This window comes from Colias eurytheme, chromosome 25 (genome assembly GCF_061535395.1).
Source record: "Colias eurytheme isolate Ceu_HAF_F1 chromosome 25, ilColEury1 Martin Lab GWU primary, whole genome shotgun sequence".
NCBI lineage: Eukaryota > Metazoa > Arthropoda > Insecta > Lepidoptera > Pieridae > Colias > Colias eurytheme.
Genome location: NC_143004.1, coordinates 2,380,667 through 2,404,696, shown reverse-complemented (window position 1 = coordinate 2,404,696; position 24,030 = coordinate 2,380,667). Strand labels below are relative to the sequence as shown.

The 24,030-nt window shown below is 32.4% G+C and overlaps 1 protein-coding gene and 1 non-coding gene across 2 annotated transcripts in view; both read right to left on the bottom strand.

The window, feature by feature from the left end:
* Positions 1-2,601: 2,601 nt before the first annotated feature.
* The window catches only part of LOC149897470 (serine protease inhibitor dipetalogastin), a 211,886-nt gene continuing 190,457 nt past the window's right edge, over positions 2,602-24,030 (bottom strand). The window contains exon 13 of the transcript XR_016458190.1: positions 2,602-2,734. The gene's annotated coding sequence lies outside the window, so the exon portion shown is untranslated. The remainder of the gene's footprint in view (positions 2,735-24,030) is intronic.
* On the bottom strand, positions 17,162-17,234 carry TRNAV-AAC (transfer RNA valine (anticodon AAC)). The gene has a single exon. It is a non-coding gene; the product is annotated as a tRNA-Val (tRNA).

The window sequence follows — 24,030 nt, the reverse complement described above, 5'->3', positions numbered from 1 at the left end:
TGTGCCAACACAACAATATTGCGCGGTATATTTCCAACAAACCAAGGAGAACGATGAGGCTGACTTTGCATAATTTTGTACCAAATACCCTTTGTTTTTGAACGGACATCAAAATACTCGCGCCACTGCTCCAAACATAAAAATTTAAATTTAGGTAAAAGTTCATAGTGATTCGGAAGAATATAAATTTCCGAACCGTCACTGATTGCTGCCTTTGCCAAACGATCAGCCTCCTCATTCCCTGCTAAGCCAATATGGGAAGGTATCCACTGCAGTTTTACATTTATATTATTTTCAATTGCCTTAATTAATTTACTTATAATATCGTATGCCATAGGATAGCCTCTAAAAGTCCCATTTAAACAGTGCAATAAATGTTGTATAGCGCTTTTACTATCACTAAGTATAACTACACTATCCTGTGCCTTATAATTATCTAGAATATAGGATAAAGCTGCTGATATAGCAAACAACTCCAAAGTCATGATACAAACAGGCGACGAATTTTTATAACAATCTTCTACTTTAGAAGTAACATCGATATAAGCACAACCGGAGGGCAGCCCGGTGACCTTTGATCCATCCGTAAATATTTTAAAACAATGACTATACTTAATATTAATTTCACGAACAACTTCATTTTTTAAAACCAATGAATTATAATTTTTTTTTGAATCCCGTATACAATCCAAGTAATCACATATATATTCTTTAATATTTGCTCCAGGGACCCAATTTTTAAACCGAAACAATTCTAAAGTGTTAGAGGTAAAAAGCCTCTCATCTTTAATTTCTATGTAAGTTAACGCCAACAGTGGCTGCTTTTTTCTAGACCAATAATTATTTGTACAAAGAGCACCGAGCTTGTCCAAAAGACTAGTAGCGGGATTATTAGTAGCTAGCTTATAAATATAATTAGTTTTTAGAAATAATTAATATACCGTCATACGTTAAAATACTTCGTATAAAATAATACTCATATGTGCGTAAAGGTACTTAAACTAATAAATATGACTGATTATTTTTAAACACATTATTAAAGTTCATTGAATTAACTGTCTATTAAGTTACATTTAATACAGCAAATATCTGATTATCTCATGATAACAAGAAAAAAGTATGAAGAAAAATATCTGTGATTCATTTCTAAGGTTCAATAAACGTAACTTCAGTGCTTTAGCCGATAAGAGTCTAAATTAATAATTATTAAAAAAAAGCAATTATAAAAATGACAGATATATATAAAAAAAATATTGCGACGCAGGTAAAAGATGACTTGAATGTAAAATTTGTTTTTTTTTTGTGAAATATGTTGTAATTTTTTTAAATAAACTTTCGTGTAGGAACTTATATCTAAATAAAAAAAAATAATATATTATGCTCTACATAATATTTATTACCAAAGTTATCATTGTGTTTTGATTATTAATTACTTATCATTATTGATGATGATGAATGATTTATAGCAATATTTAGTATGAATTTGTATTATGAAAATTAATGAAATAAACACTGATTAAGATTTGCTAAATCCATACTAATATTATAAATGCGAAAGTAACTCTGTCTGTCTGTTACTCAATTACGCCTAATAACTACTGAACCAATTTGCATGAAATTTGGTATGGAGATATTTTGATACCCGAGAAAGGACATAGGCTACCTTTTATTGCGAAATATGTACCACGGGCGAAGCCAGGGCGGACCTCTAGTACATTTATAAATGATTTTCATAATAATTTCACATATAAATATGTAGGTACCTATGTTTTTCCGCTCTATTAATAAGAATACCTTAGAAGAATACATTCTCGACAAAGAAGAATATTCCCATTTCAGTAGTTAAATATTTCTATTATTCCACGAAATTGCTCAATTTTTCTCCAATAATTAAATAATGTTCATAAGGAAAACAATAAAACTCCCGACTCCAATGTAAAATTCCCTAAGCGCAAAAACACAAAAAACACATCAATGTGAACACCCTTACATTAACCCCAGAACGATCCGAGAAACGATAGCGCTATCAGTTATCATCACGACCAACAACCTGCGTTATCACTGCATCTCTATCGATTTATCGATTCATAATCGAATCAATCGAATCAAGCACGAATGCACGTGCAACCGAATACGCGTTGATACATAGTTTACATAATCATTTCGTCATTTTGAAATCGATAATTTCATACTTATGGCTGTTTTGTTTGGGGACATTTTCTTTCGACATCACATGTTCTTCTCCATAGATACTGCTTTCCGAATCGGTGGTAAATGTTTAAAATATGCAATGACGATTCAAAAGTGCTTCTAGAAGTCTAATTGAATAAAATTTTTGAGTTTGAGTTTGATAGATTTTGAGTATAGTGAGTGTTTTGAATTTGCAGTTTAAAAACGAAATGTTTCATTTTCAGCTAATTAGAGTAAGATCCCAGAGCCGTAAGACACAACTTATTTTCTAAAGCATATAAGTTTCGGTTCACAGTAGTCTCTAGTGTAAACAAAAAAAAAAGTGGAGCTCTACCGGTGACACCTGCGCCACCTGAGCCAAAACTAAAAAAAAAGACGTGTGGCACTCGGGGACTGCCGCGGTAAAGCTATTGCATGCTATGCCTTCAAGCCACACCTCCGTGTCCGTCGGAGTGGAGAGCGTGAGGTTTTTTCGTTACGGAATTTCTGGATTCGGTCCCCGCGCTCAAGGCCCGCGATAGAAGCTATGCAATAGCTTAAAAAGCTCTAATAAATGAACTTAATTTATTTTTAAATGTCTGATTTTTTGATATGTTATTAAGATAACTATTACAATGTTATATTTATCAGTCAGACAAATTGCAATGACCAAACATCCCCTAAACACAAAAATTACTCAACCATGAGTATGAGCGCGAGAGCACACACATATACAGTATTAATCTATACTAATACATATTATAAAGCTGAAGAGTTTGTTTGTTTGTTTGTTTAAACGCGCTAATCTCGGGAACTACAGTTCTGATTTGAAAAATTCTTTCGGTGTTATATAGCCCATTTATCGAGGAAGGCTATATATCATCACGCTACGACCAACAGGAGTGGAGCCACGGGGGTGAAACCGCGCGGAGCAGCTAGTAATTAGTAATAATTATGTTATTAATGAAATTCTTTAGAATACTCTATAACGTAAGAGGTACGATTTATCAATGAGAGTTCGTTTGAATGAAAGACTAATCACTATTGAATTAGCATATTGATCACATATTAGAATTAGGGAGGTTTTGACATTATTATTTTTTACAGAGAGTCACCTCGCTACAAAGATATAGAGCTTTTGGTTTTGATGGCCATTGTAGAATCATAAATAAATACATATTACATTCAAAGTCATGCCCTAATAGTAAGGAAACGGGATTTTTAACATCTGTATAATTGGTTATATCTCAGAATTACTAGTACATGATACCATTAATAAGTAAATAAGTAATTTATTAGTAAGTGATTTAATGCATTGGCCATTAAGAAATTACTTACTGCTTAAGTGATTGACTAATTTCATATCGTTCAAATGTAGAGACTAAGGTAGAGACAATAATGGAAGATGTAGTCAAAATTTGACATTTTTCAATCCTGAAATTTCCAAAATTTTCTTTTATTCCATTTTTAGGCATTGCATACTATGATTAAATTACAAAAACGCGATGTTCGTTATTGCAAAGTTATGAAAAATTTATATATTATGTTAAAAAAATCAAGCTAACTTGTATAGGGTATAAAATGGTTGAATATAACCTCGTTACAAATTATTGAAGTGAAACTTCTTTATTGGGGTTGGAAAAAAATTTAGTGTAACATTTTTTCGTTACGCGCCATCTTGTTTTTATCCCTACCACGCGTGATTGACGTATTTCTGTAAAGTTGCATATAGTAAATTATTTTTTGCAAATTTGGTCATAAAGAAGTTTCACTTCTTACGTGTGTACTCTAGTACACGCACACATTTTTTTGTTACTATAATATATCGAAAATAGCTAGGCTTATATTTTCAGGCACCGCTCCATGAGCTGGAGACCCTATGAAGAAAGAACAACAGAAAATCAAACATAAATAGAAATTCCAACAAATTTTAATGGCATAATCACAATAAATGGAAATTGGAGTCAAATGCTTATACTAAAATGCGATCATATATCACAAGGACAAGCAAAACTGTTAGAGGTATTCACCATATTAAATGTATGGGTCAGGCACACGTGCCTCGTTGCACGTATTGTATGAAATAACGGGTTTAAATCGCGTTTTATTTATATAATAATAACATCTTCTTGTACTCATTTTTATGTAAGTTATATGTCATGTTGTAATTGTATACTTTTGAATAAAAAAATGAAAATGAAAATAAGTTTGAAAGTAACTAGCCAACCAAAAAGAAGCTAGCGATCTAGTGATATTATGACGATTAAAAAGCTCTATCAATAGTGTTGTCAAGTCAAAAAAATAAATGAGTTAGAACTGTTTAAAGGTCTCAACTTATAATTTAAAATTAATCATTCCAAAATTCTAATATTCAGGACCTTGGCAAAACCACCAAATCAAACATAAAAAGTCATACATACGTAAGTATGTAAGTATTCAAATTACAGAATAAGGATTTATCTAGTTATCTAGTATAATACATAATACGTATCTTTGTTCTGTTCAAGACAGAGCCAGCCATCCCCACCAGGGAGTGGGGTGGTGAGAGGTTCTATGACGCAATAATAGCGTATGGTACGTGCAGTGCGAATTGGCCAGTTTTGTATTAAATCTATACTTTAAAATTACTGAAGTTAAAAGTAAAGTATTATGAGGAAAATAATAATCGTAGAGTTTGTTTCATATTGGATGGTCTATGAAATGTATCGAGGAAGGTGATTTTTAAACATTTTTTTTTATATAACAACAATGCGATTTAAATACATATTTTTGCTATAGATGAAATGTCCGATTAATGGAAAAATGTATATCAAGGTATTTCATACTTGAACGGAATATTCCACAAACGCCAATACAGACCAAGCTCACGTCGCAATGACTGGGTAAGTAGGCAAGCGACAGCAGAAAGTGAACAACAGTGACGCAACCGCGCTGCTAACCTACTACACTACGTAGTCCCTAGAACTTGTTATCCCAGATAACCATAATTCTTTTGGACACAGGATAATGTTATCCCGGGTAGAGAATAAGCTATCCCAAAGATAGATCTTTGTTGGTTATCCTGAAATGTCTGAACATCTCATCAGGTACCAGGTAACTAGAATTCCTTGGTGGTTATCCTGTAAATTGTTGATAATAGTTATTCTGAAAAGGTCTATTTAAGCAATAGAGCAACATATCATAGATAAATTCATAGTTACGCGGATACCTACCCTGGTAAAAGATTCAAAATGATGTCGTAAATTTTTATTGGTTTTACAGTATCTTGCAAATAAAAATATTTTTACTGAGATGATGCTTACTTTATAATTAAAGGCAATGACTGAAAAGCTTGTAAAATTATAGGTATATTAGTTATTTTCATTTCGAGCATTTTCGATCTGAAAAACGTTTTTAGGATAGCAGGTAGGATAAAATAAACTGCTAGAGATATTTATAAGGTACTAAATACCTAAATGAATTTTATTTATTTATTTATTTATTATTTATTACTTTGGATAACATTAGTTGCATTCTACAATTTTGCAATATTATTAGTATATTTAGTACTTCAACCTACCTTGTGAATTCGTTTAACAGAACAGTAACTATTAACCTGCTATTGTAGGAGGTAAGAAATAATAAATCATTATATGATGCATCGATGATGTCACACGCGTGTGAAGTTGAATATGACCAAGATTCATTTTTGCAAAGTTATCCATTTTATAAGCAATGGATATTGTACACTGTAGTAGAGAGACAGTCGTAGAAAAATAAATGAAAAAATAAGTCATATAGTAGGATAGAAGTCGAAAAACTGTTTAAAAAATAAATAATAATAATTGGAAAATAATATAATGGTTCAGAGTCAAGTGAGAATGTAGAGATTTTTCTGTATAAGCTGGTTTATTCCTGTATTTGATTTTATGTGACTTTGTTTCGGTTTCAATCGCGATTTATTCATTCATATTTTGTATTACATATTATCTATCGCGGCCGCGACGTTTCAAACTCTTTGCAGTGACTGCTGTGGGCGGAACAAGATTCGATTCTAAAATGTAGAGTCGCTGTAATATAGTAATATTTCTACTTGAAAGGAATAGTTTTTTATTCAAAATTTGGATAATTATTAGACATGATATAACGAGGTTTATTCAATATTGAATTTGATAAACAGTATGCAAAATTTTGAACACAATCCCATGCCTACAAGATTTAAGCGCGATAATGATTTATTTATTTAATAACAAGCCGCAACTCATGAACTTTGACAGCGTGGTTTAAATTAATAACCACAAAATCAAGTAAATATCGCCCACACACACCTACAGATCGTCCGACAAAAACATTAGGTTAACGTTAAGCGGTACCAGGGTAGCATGAATCGGGCACACGTTGCGTAACCCACTCTCACTTTCGCGACGGAGGCCGAGTCTAGCCATCCGCGTTGACTCCATTCGTGTTATGCATACCTGGTACTTTGAATGTTATTACGGTTTATATTTATTTAATTTTGACTTTCGTAAAAGTTAGTTTTTATTTCGGTTAAAATATGATTTTATTTGCTGTCCTAATGAAAGAAAGATTCTGATTTCTAACAAAAAAAAAATAATAATAAATTCTATGGAATTTAATGGAATACCTTAAAAAGTTAAAATCAAAAATTAATTTATAAAGGAATATAATATATCTACAGGGATTAGGAAAGTCTCTACCAACTAGTATATTATTCAGTAATCATAATATTTTAATTACTTATCAGCAAAAATTATTAATTGTTCGACGATTTTCAGTTTTGACCCAATTTTAACGTTCAGCTTAAATATTCCTTCATCCTTCATCTGTATCCGTATTTCAAATTCTATGAATTTAAATCTAGGTCACCAAAGATAGTCTGAAGACAATGATTTTCTAGCGCGCAGTAGGTATATGATATTCATCGAAAGTATGCCATGCCTACGCGATACTAGTTTTGAGACCTATGTTAATTATCTCTGCTTAGAAGAAGTTTATTAGACTTTGAATAATGACTCGTTTTCAATAGAAATGTTATAATATAGACAGTTTATATTTGTCTTTGTTTCAAGACGTTGCTTAAAAAACTGTTGCTAACCAATGTATCTGCAAGATCATGCAAGATCGAAGAATTATCTTAATAATAACCCAATATTCTGAAAAATAATCGTGTTGATTGTTTTGTCTTTATAATAATTTGGTTTATTGTTATTGTAAGAAGCTATATAATCAAAAATAGGTACTAAATGGAACATGTTTGATTGTTTATGAAAGGCTTAATAAATAATTAAAATAGTTTTGAATATAGTAGTTCTCTTTTTGACAAAGTATAATCTTGTTTAAAGACAAACGATTTCAATTAAAATTAAAGATACAGAATATTATGATCACATATGATCGACATATTTCTATTTTTAACACCCTTTTATTAGCCTCACCTGTATTTTGAATATAAACGGACAGATTAAATTTTGTACATATTAGGTCATCGGTGACAATACAATAATTTCATTCGTTTAAGCATATTTTTTAAATTTATTATATACATATTACTTTATGGTGACACTTATGGTCTCCAGTAAAGATATGTCTTAATGATTCCGAATCCTGACTAATACTCACTTATCCAAGATGGCCCAATTGCTGAAGCTTCAGGTCATCAGGCCACTGACCAATTTGTATTTACATACATTATTGTGTGTTAATATTGTATTATTTACATCAATTGTCTATTTGAGCCTTGTGAATAATGCTAACGTCGCAAATTGATTGTAACAAACATTTTAATCGGTCAGTATAAGCATGTTTGCTGCTTACATTCATTAATTCATTTGGTATACAGGGTTACTTGTAAAACACAAGCAACCTCGCAGGACAAGATAGCTTACATCATAAGTAACAACATTTGTTCTACGACTATTGTTTGTTAGATTTTATTTTCATACAAAAATAAATATTCATTTAATTTTCCGTTTGAATATTTTAAACTCTACGCGCATCCCAAAAATTACGCAAACAAGAAGCGAACGAGAGGGGGAAGGGGTGTCGCGTCGTCCTTTCGATAATGAATAGAACATAATAATTTGTAAGTAACTATATTTAATGTTAAGAGAGTACAATAAAAGCTTAAAAAAATCATTTAAAAATAATTTATTGCGTTATGCCAATAGTCGTAGAACAAATGTTGTTACTCATGATGTTAGCTATCTTGTCCTGCGAGGTTGCTGGTGTTTTACAAGTAACCCTGTATATGTAAAATAAAATATAAATAAATAAATAAATAATTTTATACAATATTGATATAATCGTCATCATCATCAGCCCATATATTATGTTTCCACTGCTGGGATACGGGCTTCTTATGAGCGTACAGGCCATAATCCACCACGCTGGTCGAGTGCGGGTTGGTAGATGTCACATGTCGTCGTTGATTCTTCGACATGTCGACTTCCTAGTTAGATGAGTTGATGATGATACAATTGTTTTTAATACTAGCTGTGCCCTGCGGTTTTACCCGCAGTGCTCCACTCCTGTAGGTCTAAGCGTGATGATATTATATAGCCTATAGCCTTCCTCGATGACCAAAATATTTTTTCAAATCGGACCAGTAGTTCCTGAGAGTAGCTCGTTCAAACAAACAAACAAACTCTTCAGCTTAATAATATGTATTAGTATAGATAAAACGTCAATAACAATTATTTAAACGTTGATATTGATAGACATTTATCTCCAACTAGCAGTCCGCCCCGGCTTCGCCCGTGGTACATATTTACGTTTTCTCTACATAAGAACCATCTTCGTACTTCAAGGAATATAATAAAAAAAGAATTAACGAAATCGGTTCAGCCGTTCTCAAGTTATGCGCTTACCAAAACATTTTAGGATTCATTTTTATATATAAGACTAGCGGTCCGCCCCGGCTTCGCCCGTGGTACATATTTACGTTTTCTCTACATAAAAACCATCCTCGTACTTCAAGGAATATAATAAAAAAAGAATTATCGAAATCGGTTCAGCCGTTCTCGAGTTATGCGCTTACCAACACATTTTGCGATTCATTTTTATACAGGGTGTAATCGTTAAGTGTGCACAAGCGATTATTCCGTAACTATTGCAGATATCAAAAAACTTTAAACTGATATCGAAAGTACTTAACCTAATGAGTAAAATGGCCATAATAAATTTTTAAAAATAAAACGAGAAATAACCAAAAATGTTACATTAAACGCTCCCATACAATTTATTTCCCATACATTTTGTATTCATAGTAGACTTTCGAAGTGACGTCCTTATTGTGCAATACAATGAGGAGGTCTATTTACAGTTTCTAAATGAACTTCCCTCCAAATTTGCGAAGTAATTAAAGCAGAAAACCAAAAAAACAAAAAAAAAGCTAAAATCTTTCATATTAAATGTATAGGTTGATCCAAAAGTAATGATAATTGGGTATTTCCTGTGCACATAAAAATATAAAATAAATGTTTTATGCTTGCTCATGTAATCACTAAGTTATCACAAAAAAATTATATCTACAGGCCACGTTTCCAAGTATTAACATTAATTTTAATGTGAACAGTGCGAGCCAGAATGTTTCCCGACGAAAAGAAGAAACAACGATTCGACATTTAGAGGGTGAATTTCTAAATTTTTAATGAGATCAGGATAATTTTTTGTCACGATTTGTGACCATGGGCGTTACCTGGGTTCACCATGTTTATGCTGAAACCAAGAAACAATCAATGGCCTGGATGCGAGCTTCCAAAGTGACGGTGAAGATTTTCAAAGTGAAAATTAGTGGGATAGATTAAAGCCGTAGTTTTTTGGGACGCTGAAGAAATGTGGAATATTTTAAGAAGGTAGCCACTACTACACAGGGCTCTTACTACACAGACCAAATTAAAAGATTGCGGGTAGGTTAGTAAGAAAAAGAGACATGGCAAACTTCGGTCTTGAATGTTGGTTCACCAAGACAACGCACCAGATCACAAAGCGTCAGTTGCGATGGCTGCCAATCAAAAATCGGCATTGAAAATGCTTGAACACCCACCCTGTTTGTAAGATCTAGCTCCTAGTTAATTCTATCTCTTACCTCGGCACAAGAAACACCGTCGATACAAGAAATTTTAAGACGACAGCGAAGTGATGGCCGATTTTGAGGGGTTTTTGTAGATGAAATCAAAGTTTTTTTTTTCTAAGTTAAGGAAAAAAAATATCGAAGTATATTATCTAGTTAGAAGACTATCTAGAGAAATACATAATTATTTTAACTGTAATGACCTTGTTTAATGATTATCATTACTTTTGGATCAACCCATGTACATGGGATATTCATATCTCATACTAAATGTATGGGAGGGTTTAAAGTTAATTTTTTAGATATTTCTCGTATTATTTTTAAAAATTTATTATGGCCATTTTACTCATTAGGTTAAGTACTTTCGATATCAGTTTAAAGTTTTTTGATATCTGTAATAGTTACGGAATAATCGCCTGTGCACACTTAACGATTACACCCTGTATAAGATACCAAATGCAACAAAGAGTAAAAGACATTTCAACAAAAGTGTAAGTCAAGCAGTCACAGTTTAATAGAACCCAAACTAATTTCATCTACGGTGCATTTACATCAATCGAGCGAAGGCTCATTCTAACCCCACTATCTCAAATTCTTCTAGCGTAAGCAAGTGTAGAACATTAGGTATTTTAAAGTTGATGGTACTTACTTTATTAAATAATTTGTAGGTATATGTACTAAGTACCTACATAAATAAATTTTGACAACCCTGGCATTTTTTTCTATTGACCCCCTTTTCGTCTCCATTCACCCATATCGCGGGTAAATAGAAAACGTGCACATATTGTGATTTATTAAATAAATGACGAGGAAATTAAGTTAGTTTTTCATTGAAAACAGTTTAATACACTTTAACTCACAAGACTCAATTACTGCTACCTTCGGAATTTGCTAAAAACATACTGAAGTTTCGATTCAAAAGTTGAAATCGTTTCTATTCACCCCATTTTACGGTACTTATTTCGTTCTATACAATGTTCTAATTCTGAACAACACTGAATACGAGTTTTCGTTTACACTAAAAGAACACGAAAGAATGCTCTTGCTGTAGCTCTAGCTCTATGTTCGTTTGATGTAAATGGACCGAACACATACAAAAAGGTAAGATCATCCATAACAAGATCCATAAAACTAACATAATATTATTATTATTGGTGATTTTAAGCCCTGTGTAAAGTTGTGATTATAATGCGGTTACGATTTGAAATTGCTACTAAGAACCACATGGAAAAGCCCAGATGAAATGTTAAAACTGAAGTAATCTTTCCTTAGATTAATATTCCTCTCAAACATTACTATCTCTTATCTTTTTTACTTAATATTGCTTGTTTAAGAAAACCCTAGAGACCGAAGAAAATTCATGATATAACCCTTTTTCTTTCAATTTATACAACAAACAGTTTAGTTTTTGACACTATATATAAAATTTACGTGTACTAGTTACCTACCATACTCCTCCGAAACGGCTGTATCGATTCTCATGAAATTTAGTACCTATTTTTCATACCCTTAAGTGATAAAAGCAAGGCAAAACAACGCTTGCCGGGACACGTAGTTTATACATACACTAGCGGTCCGCCCCGGCTTCGCCCGTGTTACATATTTCGCAATAAAAGGTAGCCTATGTTCTTTCTCAGGGTCTAAAGATTATCTGTGCCAAATTTTATCAAAATCAGTCCAGTAGTTTATGCGTGAAAACCATACATACATACATACAAACTTTTCCTCTTTATAATATGTATGCCTATAAATAAGTGCCAATGCCAAAGAAATGTGTCCTAAAATAGGTCTATCATTGATATCAAAACGGATATAATTGAATAGTTTTAATATTATAGTTATCACATCGCACACACAGAAGGTGCGTGACCTAAAAATCGTAAAAGATGCAAACAATGTTTTTAACTTTTATACCAGAGACGTATTTACAACTTTCTTTGTTTTTATCTATTCTAGCTCTACATGTTTGCGTTTTCTCTCCATAAGAAACATCCTCGTACTTCAAGGAATGTTATATAAATATAATTAACGAAATCGGTTCAGCCGTTCTCGAGTTTTGCGCTTACCAACAAAATTTGATGATTCATTTTTTTATACATATAGTAGATTTGGATACCTATATTATTTCAATACGGATTTATAGTGACTTAGAAATTATATAAATGAAGTTTAAATTTAAATTTTAACATTCTCTTGAAGTTATATCAATTAGTCTACGACTTCTACGAGACATATTTTTAGTAGTAGAAATTCAATTAATGTGTTAAACCGATTTCTATATTTTTGTGAATTTGAATTTAAATTTTTGTGCCTTGGACTGAGACATCATCGTCCATTGAAAATTATTATGTGATAATGCTCGACAGTCAAACAGAGTTACAAAGTTTATTTTATTTATTTGCATTTAAAATAGTGCCTTGCATAAATTTTAAATGATTCTACTACATAAGTAGATGATATCCTAACTGCTTTACTTTCACCCTCCTTAATTCACTATAATCTCACTTAATGAGATAATTAAAAACAATTCCAATCAACTAATTCTCGAAATCTATAACGGGACTTTGACTTCACGGATCACTTAACTGGATAAATATGCACATAGACAAGGGAATGATAAAATTCAAATTTAAAGAATTAACATTTTAAATAGATAACATCTTAAGCGCCGGCCCTGGCTTTTTCTATTAGTAGGGCTGTCCTATTTAAGGGATTTCGACATAGGGCTACTCACACAGGGATATGTGTGTATGAACGTGAGATATGTTTGTGTGTGTGTAGATAATTCGTAGACGCGTGCCATTTTAATATTATATAATTTGTGTTATGTTTTTATTGAATAAAATTTTGATTAGTATGGTCAAGTTAGTGTGTAAATGGTGTCATATTTGTTTTTGTTGTACATGTAATATGTTAACATAATAATATATTAATAATAAAATAAATAAATAATATATAATAAAAAATAAATAAATAAAATATTATTTAATAAATTTATTTTCAATATACTAATTAATTAGGTACCTAATTACATATTGTAAATTTGGTCAGTCTTGAACGAAAATATATCGAAATTGCGACTTAAAAAAATCCAGGATGTGTGGCTTATTGTTATTAATTTATTATTAAACTAGCAATGCCCTGCGGTTTCATCCGCATAGATAGCGATATCGTTACAGTGAAAAGTCTACTATAGGTCGGACTATAGGTTTAATTTTTAATCACATGATAATCACCTTTACCCCGTCCCGCACTACGGCCTTTTTTTTTTTTTGTTTTAGTGGGGAAATCTTTCATAGATACCCACGGCCTCAGGGGGAGGGGCCGTGGGTTATGTCGGATTCCTACCGACCAAAACCCCACTGTGTTCCGTCAAGACGCATATTGGTAGAATTCCTCCATGACCCCCGCACTACGGCTTGCTCGAACAGTATACCTACTATTTTCTGTAGATTGACACTTTTAAAAATTCGTTATATCTTTTGAATGGAATATCCAATGCTTTTCATTTAAAAAGTATTTTGCTGGTATTGAAACAGTCTATAATAAAACATCATTTAATGGGATAAGGATTAATATATGTGTATCGATAACATGGTTTGATTACTGTCGGCACTTCTATTTACTTTGAAAACGTAAAAAAGTTGTTGTAGTAACATAACTACTGAAGATGGACATATGGTATCGCGGACTTTCTTGTAGATATTGATCCATTCTATAATACCGTAGAACATTTTTTTGTTCTATCTTCAATAGATTCCGCAGCGCATGCGATGACAGATTTTTTATTGAGGATTTTTTTACACCTTGGGTTACATTATTGCATTTTTGGTAAGGATCTCTAATTTATTTGAAAATGCAACATAGCCTATGTTGCTCAGTAAAGATGCAGCTTTCTAATGGTGAAAGAATTTTTGAAATCGGTCCAGTAGTTTTTGCGTGAAAACCATACATACATACATACATACATACATACATACTTACAAACTTTTCCTCTTTATAATATTAGTATAGATATTTACATAGGATTCTAGTAACTAAGTCCGTTTTTTAGTTCAGTTGGAAACAAACGAACGTCTCTAACCAATGAACCGATTTGTATGCTGTTTTAGTGTTTTGTCTAGACTCTTTAGGCTGTTAATAATTTTTTGAAAGATGACGTTTTATTTTTATTAATAATTGTTTGTAAGATGACGCAGAAAGCATGAGTAATAATAATTAATGCAACAATTACCACTAATTGTTATTTATACGACATTGTTGTTACGCTAGAAATATCTTTATGCTATTTTTCTATAAAATTTTTGATCTTTTGAGCTCTTATATTCGTTTGAGATACCTACTGCTTTCCGAATCGGTGGTAAATGTTAAAATTATGTTATGGCGATTCAAAAGTGCTTCTAGGAGTCTAATCGAATACATGTTTGAGATTGACGCCGATCTTCTAAGGCGTTGGTAACTTAATGTTTTCATTAATATCTTTTATATTATAATAGGAAATACAAACCGAATGTGTCTATAGTATCTACGATCGCCTTTTCCCTTAGATCATTACTTAATGATCTAAGCCTTTTCCGGTAAACAGAGCTTACGTTTAGAAAGCTACATCCTTACCGAATAACATAAGCTTTTTTAACTCTAGACCAAGCCGGGACAAGCATCTAGTATGATATACATATTATAATTTATAGGTCGCGTCATGTAAAAAGAACGTTGACGGTTAAGCTGCGCATTGGCGATTTATTGGTCTATTTGGTGTTATGAGGTGGTATAAGAATAACAAATATGTAGTTGCGAAGCCACGACTCGAGAGCCAACTTCAAAAATAAAATAAGCAGCAAACAACTTTCGTGCTAAACTCGATACATGCCAAAACACACCCCATCACTTTCATCCAGCGTTCTTTTTACTTGATTCGCGTTATACCTATACTTTACTGATAGGTACTTAGTGTACAGTGCACCTAATCCCATGTGAACCGCTGGCATTACTGACATTTCATTACGCAACCGTGAGTAATTCTAATTATCGTGTGATATGCCACGAGATTGTTTCTTATGGATTATTAGCGGTTCTTATTGAGTTTTATTAAAAAGCTGTCCCAGCGGTTTTTGTTCTGCCCTATTTGCCCCTTTTTCGTGTTTTGTCCGCATAAGAACCGTCCTAATTGTCCCTTATTAAGAAGTAAAGCTGTGATTTTGAATACGAATCTCTAAATTTTTCAAAATGCATCAAAATTAAGTGAGGTCCCATGTCCCCAAGCGGGTTAAGGGGCAGATTATACCTACATCTGTTTCACTGATCGATTTTTCTTTAGGGTCATCTGTGTCCTCCCAGACCAAGACATTTTTTTTTCTTCGTCTCCACCGGGAATCGAACCCAGGACCCCTCTACGTGCTACGCTCACGCGTCAACCACTATACCAAGGAGGCGGTCGAATTCAACAACATCAAAATTACATAAGTATAAAAAGATAATTTGCGTTTCCTTCAAATATTAAGTGACAATGCCTAAATTCCATCTCCAGAAATGAAAGTTACAGTGTAGATTTGCTTATTAAAAATGTAGCCTATGCCCTATTATATAGTATGATTATATTATTATCTGTGATGTAGCTTTTCCGCGCGGCTTCGCTCGTATAGACGTACTTAAGTAGGTATTGTTTATCGTAGAGATCAGTAGAGCATATTATAACAGCAAAGTTTTGTACATATTATATGTTTGTTTAATTAATTGTCAACATTATATCCATATTAAATAAATCAAAGCAGGTGTGAAGTCCATACATCTGTTTCACTGATCGATTTTCTTTAGGGACAAGTAGGTCAGCCTTCTGTGTCCTGCCAGACCGAGACATTTTTTTTTGTCTCCACCGGGAATCGAGCCCAGGACCCCTCGGTTCTACGCTCATGCGTCAACCACTGTACCAAGGAGGCGGTCATAAATAATCAAATCAAAGCAGAAGTAAGTCTTAATTTTTATTACAAAAATCACGCTATAGTTAAATAAAATAATAATTAATAACTATTATGGTAGGTAATCATTAAGGAAATAAGCGCCTCATTATTGACAATAAAAATAAAAATAACGATGATTTCAAACAATTAAAACATTGAATCTAGATACGTCATAATACTTTAAAGCTATTTCTAGAGACTTATCCAGTCTGTTGATAAGTCTAGACAAATAAAAAAAAAATAAGAAAAGTTGCCTATTTAACTATGTCTAACTTTTTTTTAAAACTTAAACTAGGTATGTTAATTGTTAGTTAACACCTAGCCATAAAATTATCAAAATTGGACAAAATTTAATTCGGACCAACCGAAAAGAATAATTTTCAAATAAAAAAAACATCATTAGAATCAGCTGTTCATCTAGTGGAAAAATCTGAAGAAATACATACACAAAAATACAGTCGAATTGAAAACCTCCTTTTTTGAAGATGGTTGAAAAGTTATCAATAATAATTATTGAAGAATTAAAATATTCTAGAAATATTTAATACAGCGCCATCTACAATGAAGTTGATGAAACTATGGAAAGGAAAGGACAACAATGAAGTTGTTTCATAATTTAACAATAGATGTCACTTTTTACAATATACGTTTTTTTTAACTTTTAATAATTATGTACTATAAATATAATAATTGTTTGAAGTGGTTTTGTTTGAAGAATAATGTTGGATATTATTAATAATTGTGCATTTGCAGTAAAAAATAAATACTTAAGTTTTATATTATCTGTGGTTATACATGAAATAAACTATTTAGGTACCACGATAAGGCGTATGTACGAATTGGTGAATACACATACAATAATAATTTTACATTTCAATTTATTGACGCATTGATTGCTTAATGTAAATTATTTTTTCATAAGAAAAAATATTGTAATGTGCAAAATAAAAATGGTCAAAAAGTATGTTTCCGCCCGGGATCGAACCGGGGACCTTCTGCGTGTTAGGCAGATGTGATAACCGCTACACCACGGAAACCGATGAATGAAGTGTTAAAAATAACAATCACATGTTATATTTTTCCATAAATTATATGAAACTAGTTACTCGCCCGGTTTCTTCCGCGTAGTTTTTTTTTTTTAAATCATTTATTCAAGGCTTTTGAACGAATGTTCATGGCAGCCCCATTGTAACAATCAACTTACAAACTAAACACAAATTAATAAACATAATATATATCTAAATAACAATGAGAACGCCTAGGAGCCAGCGCTATACGTTGAAAGAAAATCTCCCACCATGCCATACACCAACCCTGCCTCCTCCGAGCAAGGGTTGGATAACGAGCTATAAAAAATTCCCATATTGGCCCGCGAAGCATCTAGCTTTTGAAATAATTCCACTCGTTTCGTCTCATTCCGGACACACTCCACAAGCACATGATGCACGTCCTCGGTCTTTCCACAAATTATACACAAAGGAGACTCTATTTTACCCATCATATGTGCAAAAGCTCTTAATGGCATGTGCCCGGAACGCAATCTATGTGCCAACACAACAATATTGCGCGGTATATTTCCAACAAACCAAGGAGAACGATGAGGCTGACTTTGCATAATTTTGTACCAAATACCCTTTGTTTTTGAACGGACATCAAAATACTCGCGCCACTGCTCCAAACATAAAAATTTAAATTTAGGTAAAAGTTCATAGTGATTCGGAAGAATATAAATTTCCGAACCGTCACTGATTGCTGCCTTTGCCAAACGATCAGCCTCCTCATTCCCTGCTAAGCCAATATGGGAAGGTATCCACTGCAGTTTTACATTTATATTATTTTCAATTGCCTTAATTAATTTACTTATAATATCGTATGCCATAGGATAGCCTCTAAAAGTCCCATTTAAACAGTGCAATAAATGTTGTATAGCGCTTTTACTATCACTAAGTATAACTACACTATCCTGTGCCTTATAATTATCTAGAATATGGGATAAAGCTGCTGATATAGCAAACAACTCCAAAGTCATGATACAAACAGGCGACGAATTTTTATAACAATCTTCTACTTTAGAAGTAACATCGATATAAGCACAACCGGAGGGCAGCCCGGTGCCCTTTGATCCATCCGTAAATATTTTAAAACAATGACTATACTTAATATTAATTTCACGAACAACTTCATTTTTTAAAACCAATGAATTATAATTTTTTTTTGAATCCCGTATACAATCCAAGTAATCACATATATATTCTTTAATATTTGCTCCAGGGACCCAATTTTTAAACCGAAACAATTCTAAAGTGTTAGAGGTAAAAAGCCTCTCATCTTTAATTTCTATGTAAGTTAACGCCAACAGTGGCTGCTTTTTTCTAGACCAATAATTATTTGTACAAAGAGCACCGAGCTTGTCCAAAAGACTAGTAGCGGGATTATTACAAAAAGATTTGGCTTTAAGACAATATTTGTAAGCCAAATATTTCCGACGTATAGCTAGCGGAGGTATACATATTTCACTCTCCATTACGTGCACTGGCGTGGATTTAATAAAGCCACCAATAATTCTTAACGCTTGATTTTGTATTTTATCAAGTTTAGAAACATGACATTGTGCACTGTTGTCGTATAAAAAGCTACCGAAATCAATTCTACTCCTAATGATACTTATATATAGCCTTCTTAAGTGCTTAGGATGAGCTCCCCAACCGCTACCAGCTAAGACTTTCAATATATTGATGAATTTTTGCGTTTTGCCGCAGATTTCATTTATGTGCCTACCCCAACGTAAAGAGCGATCCAGCCAAACACCCAAATATCTAATATTTTCATTATATTTTAAATCTAAATTATTGATTTTAAGAGTAATATTATGTTGTCTTCGTCCCCTGCTAAATAGGCAAAAATTTGTTTTATCTACCGATACCTGTAGACCTATATCATGAAGTAAGGATACTAAAATATTTAATGCATTTTGTATGTCCTGAACGCTATTATTAATAACGGGATTACTCGAATATATCACAAAATCATCAGCGTACTGACCCATTCCTACACTAATGGTTTTACTAATCTCAGCAGTAACCAAATTAAAAAGAAGAGGAGATATTGGATCGCCTTGGCACAAACCGTTAGACGCCCACCTAACCAAAAGATTACTACTACTACAGCTACTATTACTATTATCATTACAGTAATCAGAATTATTAATTAGTAGATGTCTCTCACTTAAAAACTCCCAAAAATAATTGCACATTTTATAACCCACATTTAAAAGGTCTAATTTTTTAATTACGGCTTCTGTAAGAACATTGTTATACGCCCCTTCTACATCAATGAAACAAGCTAACGTCGGTATATTTTTAGTAAGACCAATCTGAATTGACGAGACAAGGCAAGCTACTGAATCTAGACAAGAACGCGATTTTCTAAACCCTGTTGTATGAACAGACAAAATACTATTTCTTTCCACATACCATTCTAATCTTTTACCAATCATATTATGAAATATCTTACATATGCACGATATTAAGGAAATAGGCCTCAATTTGACTTCGCTATTTAAATTTGAATTTAACTTAGGTATAGGTACAATTTTAATATCCCTCCATTGTTTAGGAATATAGCCAGTATCGAATATATCGTTAAAAATTTTAAGCAGATGGCGTTTACCTATTTCCGGGAGATTAAATATCATAGAATAGGTAATACTATCATTTCCTGGGCACGTGTCTTTCTTTTTGAGACACACCTCTAACTCTTCTAAACTGAAAGATGATTCAAGTAAATTATTTACCGATGATAATTCTGGCTTACGTGCTTTGACAAAATCAGGAGCTAATTTACATAGTAACTCTTGTAAATCCCGAGTCGGAGCCCTAAATTGGGAATTCCGATTACCTTTGATCCATTTAACTTTATGCCACATATCTGATAACGTAGTATTTTCATTAATAGAATCGCAAAATTTCTGCCAGTCAATAGACCGAGCTTTTCTTAATTCAGATTTAAATAATTCATTTTTACTTTCCAATATTGTAAGATTATGTGGAGTTGGATTTCGTCGAAATATGCCTAAAGCTAATCTACGTTGGGCAACTAAATGAGAAAGAGATGGGTTCCAGTATGACTTAGGCTTGAATTTATTCTCAGGGTCAATGCTTACTTTTACAAATGGAATATGTTTGTCAGCAGCTTCATTTATAATTTCAACAAATCTATCGTAAGCAGCTTGAATACTCTCAGATTCTATACTATATTCTAGTAACGCGAGTTCGAGAGCCCTAGAAAAATCTGACCAATTAGCTTTTTTAAAATTTCTCTTTTTAACAAAGTGGCCAACATCCTCAAAATTTACAGAAACTTTAATTATCATGTGGTCACTACCCAGATTTTCATTCATTACACCCCATGTAAAATTTGCAATAACGTCAGACGTAACAAATGTAATATCCGGAGAAGTCTCTTGTACAAGGTTATTAACTAATTTAACTCTAGTTGCGGTTCCTGTATTCATAGCAATAAAATCATTATCTAGTGAAGCATCTAACACCTGAGTACCCCTGACATCACTTTTCGAAGACCAATTTGTATGATGCGCGTTAAAGTCTCCGGCTATTATCGTTTTATGTCTATACAAAGAAAAAAGTTCATCCCAATCTGATTGAGTTGTTCTAACTGATGACGGACAATAAATGGAAACTATATTTTGAATAAATTTACAATTTAATAATTTTAAGGCTACTGCTTCTATTCCAGGATTATTAATGTTAACATGATTTACTTCAGTTATGATTGATTTGTGAACTAAAATTGCAACCCCCCCATATGAATCAATTCTATCCTTTCTATGCATATTATAATTAGTCATATTTATATTTATTTCCTCATTCAACCAAGTCTCGCTTAAGATGGCTATATGTATCTTATTCTGTATCAACAAACATTCTAACTCTAACAATTTTGGTTTGATGCTTTGCGAATTCCACTGGACTATGTTAATGAAGCGCTGCTTAACAGGAACGCTATCCATGACCGAAAATAGATAGAAGATTAGAGAAGAATTCTCCTCTTCTAAATAAATCCGCTACCAATGGGTAGCACTCCTCAAACATTACGCTTAACACGTCCGTGAATTTCTCGCTCAGCATTTTTCTTGATAAAATAATGTCTCTTAATCTATTAAGTAACCTAATAAAACTAAAGTTATGCTTCTCTCTGGTTTCATTATCTTCTCCATTACACTCACTTATTTCCTGATCTGCTGTTTTCTCTCTATCATCACGTTTTTTCCTGGGTTTATTTTTCATTTTTTTTTTAACTTCTTGTCCCTCTTTCACTGAAATGTTCTCTGACTCCTTATTTAAAAATTGATGGTCGTTAGTGTATTCCTTATCTATATGTTTTTTATTCTGGTTTAATACCGCTCCACTGTAAGTTTCAACATTCCTATTGACGCTCATATCATTCGGTATATTTATACTTGTATTCTCCACTATTGTATCCTGACTTCCTAAAGAACCTGTTTTCATCTTCTCTGTATACACCATCAATGCTTTTTTATATGAACAGTTCTCCACGCTCATTATACATCTTATCTCTTTTTCTTTTTTAAATTCTGGACATATACTTCTTTCAATCGCCATATGTGGACCGCCACAATTTACACATTTGAAAAATTTTGTGTCACAATTCTCGTGGTTAAGACCACACTTAGGGCACACTCTTTTTTTATGTGGACAGAATTTTTTAATATGACTAAAGCGCCAGCAATTCGCGCACTGCGAGACTGGAAATGTATACGGTTCCACTATAAAACGACAACCGTATGCAGAAACATAAGGCGGTATAGCGGTACTCTTAAAACAAATTCGAATAGTTTCACTGTCAACCCATATTCCTTCACTATTTTGACGACGTAAACGCCGCAAAGACACTATCTCACTCTCACATACAAAAATTTCCTTTAACTCTTCTATACTTGTGTCTAAATCTACTTGCCTCACTATACCATAACAAAATTTCAGCTCATCAGTTCTATAACATCTCCAATCTCTCTTAATTAATTCTTCGCATTGTATTAAAAGGTCAGCATTCTCTTTATCTCCAAAAGCAATCGATACTTTATAATTACTTTTAAATTTAATTCTTACTATATTCTTAATGTTCAAGTCCCTTAACAGTTTTGCGAAAGCGATTTGTTTAGGAAGTTGATCTTTTGACGTCAAAGTTACCTCATATATTATATCCGAACATTGAGAGTGAATCGAACTATTGTTCGTTACCTGAATGTCGTTTACTGCATTTCTTTTCGACTGCTTCTTAATTAACCGCTTCGATTTTCTATTTACCTCAATGAAATCATCATTGTCTAAATCACTATAATCTCTCACCCGTTTACGATGTATTGATTCGTCCGAAGACATAACCGCAGACATAGGGTGTAAACCAAATAGTTCGCCACCCGATTCTTCGTTAAACACACTACCGCATGGTTCGATCGCACACGCATTGTCAGACATTTTTATACGACGTTAAGCGCCTGCGCGTAAACAACACGTACAGCTCACACGGCTGGCGCCGAGCGACTGTTCCGCGTAGTTGAATAGACAATATAGCCATACTAATATTATAAATGCGAAAGTAACTCTGTCTGTCTGTCTGTTACTCAATCACGCCTTAACTACTGAACTAATTTGAATGAAATTTGGTACCTACTTAATACTTATAGAGATATTTTGATACCCGAAAAAGGACATAGGATAGGTTTTATCCCGGAAATCCTACGGGAACGGGTTTTTCTTTGAAAACGCGGGCGAAGCCGCGGGCGGAAAGCTAGTAGTCAAATAAAACACAAAAATCTTAGATCAAAGCTTTAATAGATAAGTACTAAGTTTATTTACACTTTTTGTTTAAAACGATTTTTATACGATTTATTAATGTAATATTATGTAATGCAATACCCAACAGTTATAACTTATAAGTAATACAAATTAATATAAAATATTATAACAATAAAATTTAAAACGTTATAAAGTTAAGTATTCAACATCAATATCTTTAAGAAATTAGAAAATATTTTGTACCTCCTATAATGTATTTTTTATATATTAACTAAATGCGGGCATTTTATTCTAAAATAAGTAGTAGAACAATTTTTTAAATTGTTGTAATTTTTGAACGCCTTACCAAATATAAATAGCAATATATCTAAACAAGGATTTGCTCATATATTTATTTCTAAATTACGAGTGAGAAAGCTATGCCATTTTTCTATTTAAAAAAATTAATGATTATATAATATTATGTACTCTTTAACAGGTAAATTTTATATATATACCTTGAACACTAATAAAATTAAAATAATCGTCCTAAGAACTAAAGTTTAAATCGAATTTGACTCGATTTTAAGGAGCCTACGACTAACACTTATATTGTTACCACATTCATAATATTAAAACGACTAGATAAAATTAAAATGATTATATTGAAATACCTACTTTCATTTATTTTGGCACGTGTCAATTAAATAAGCTAATAATTATTCATTATTTGCCTTTGATGCCTTTCGTGCTTTCATGTTACTTTCAAATCAATAATATTCTTTTTTTAGTTTAGACAATACTTAACTTTTTTTTTTCAATGCACTATGCAGTAACTAATAATTTTATTAATTACTTACTGCTTACATAATATTAAAAATAGCAAAGTCAATCGTTGTTATAACTTTGGAATATTATCAACTTTTCAAAGTTTGGTTTATTTAAACAAAACTGCATGACATGGCAAAATTATGTTTGACTTGAGAATTAAATTCACAAACATTTGATTGAGTCA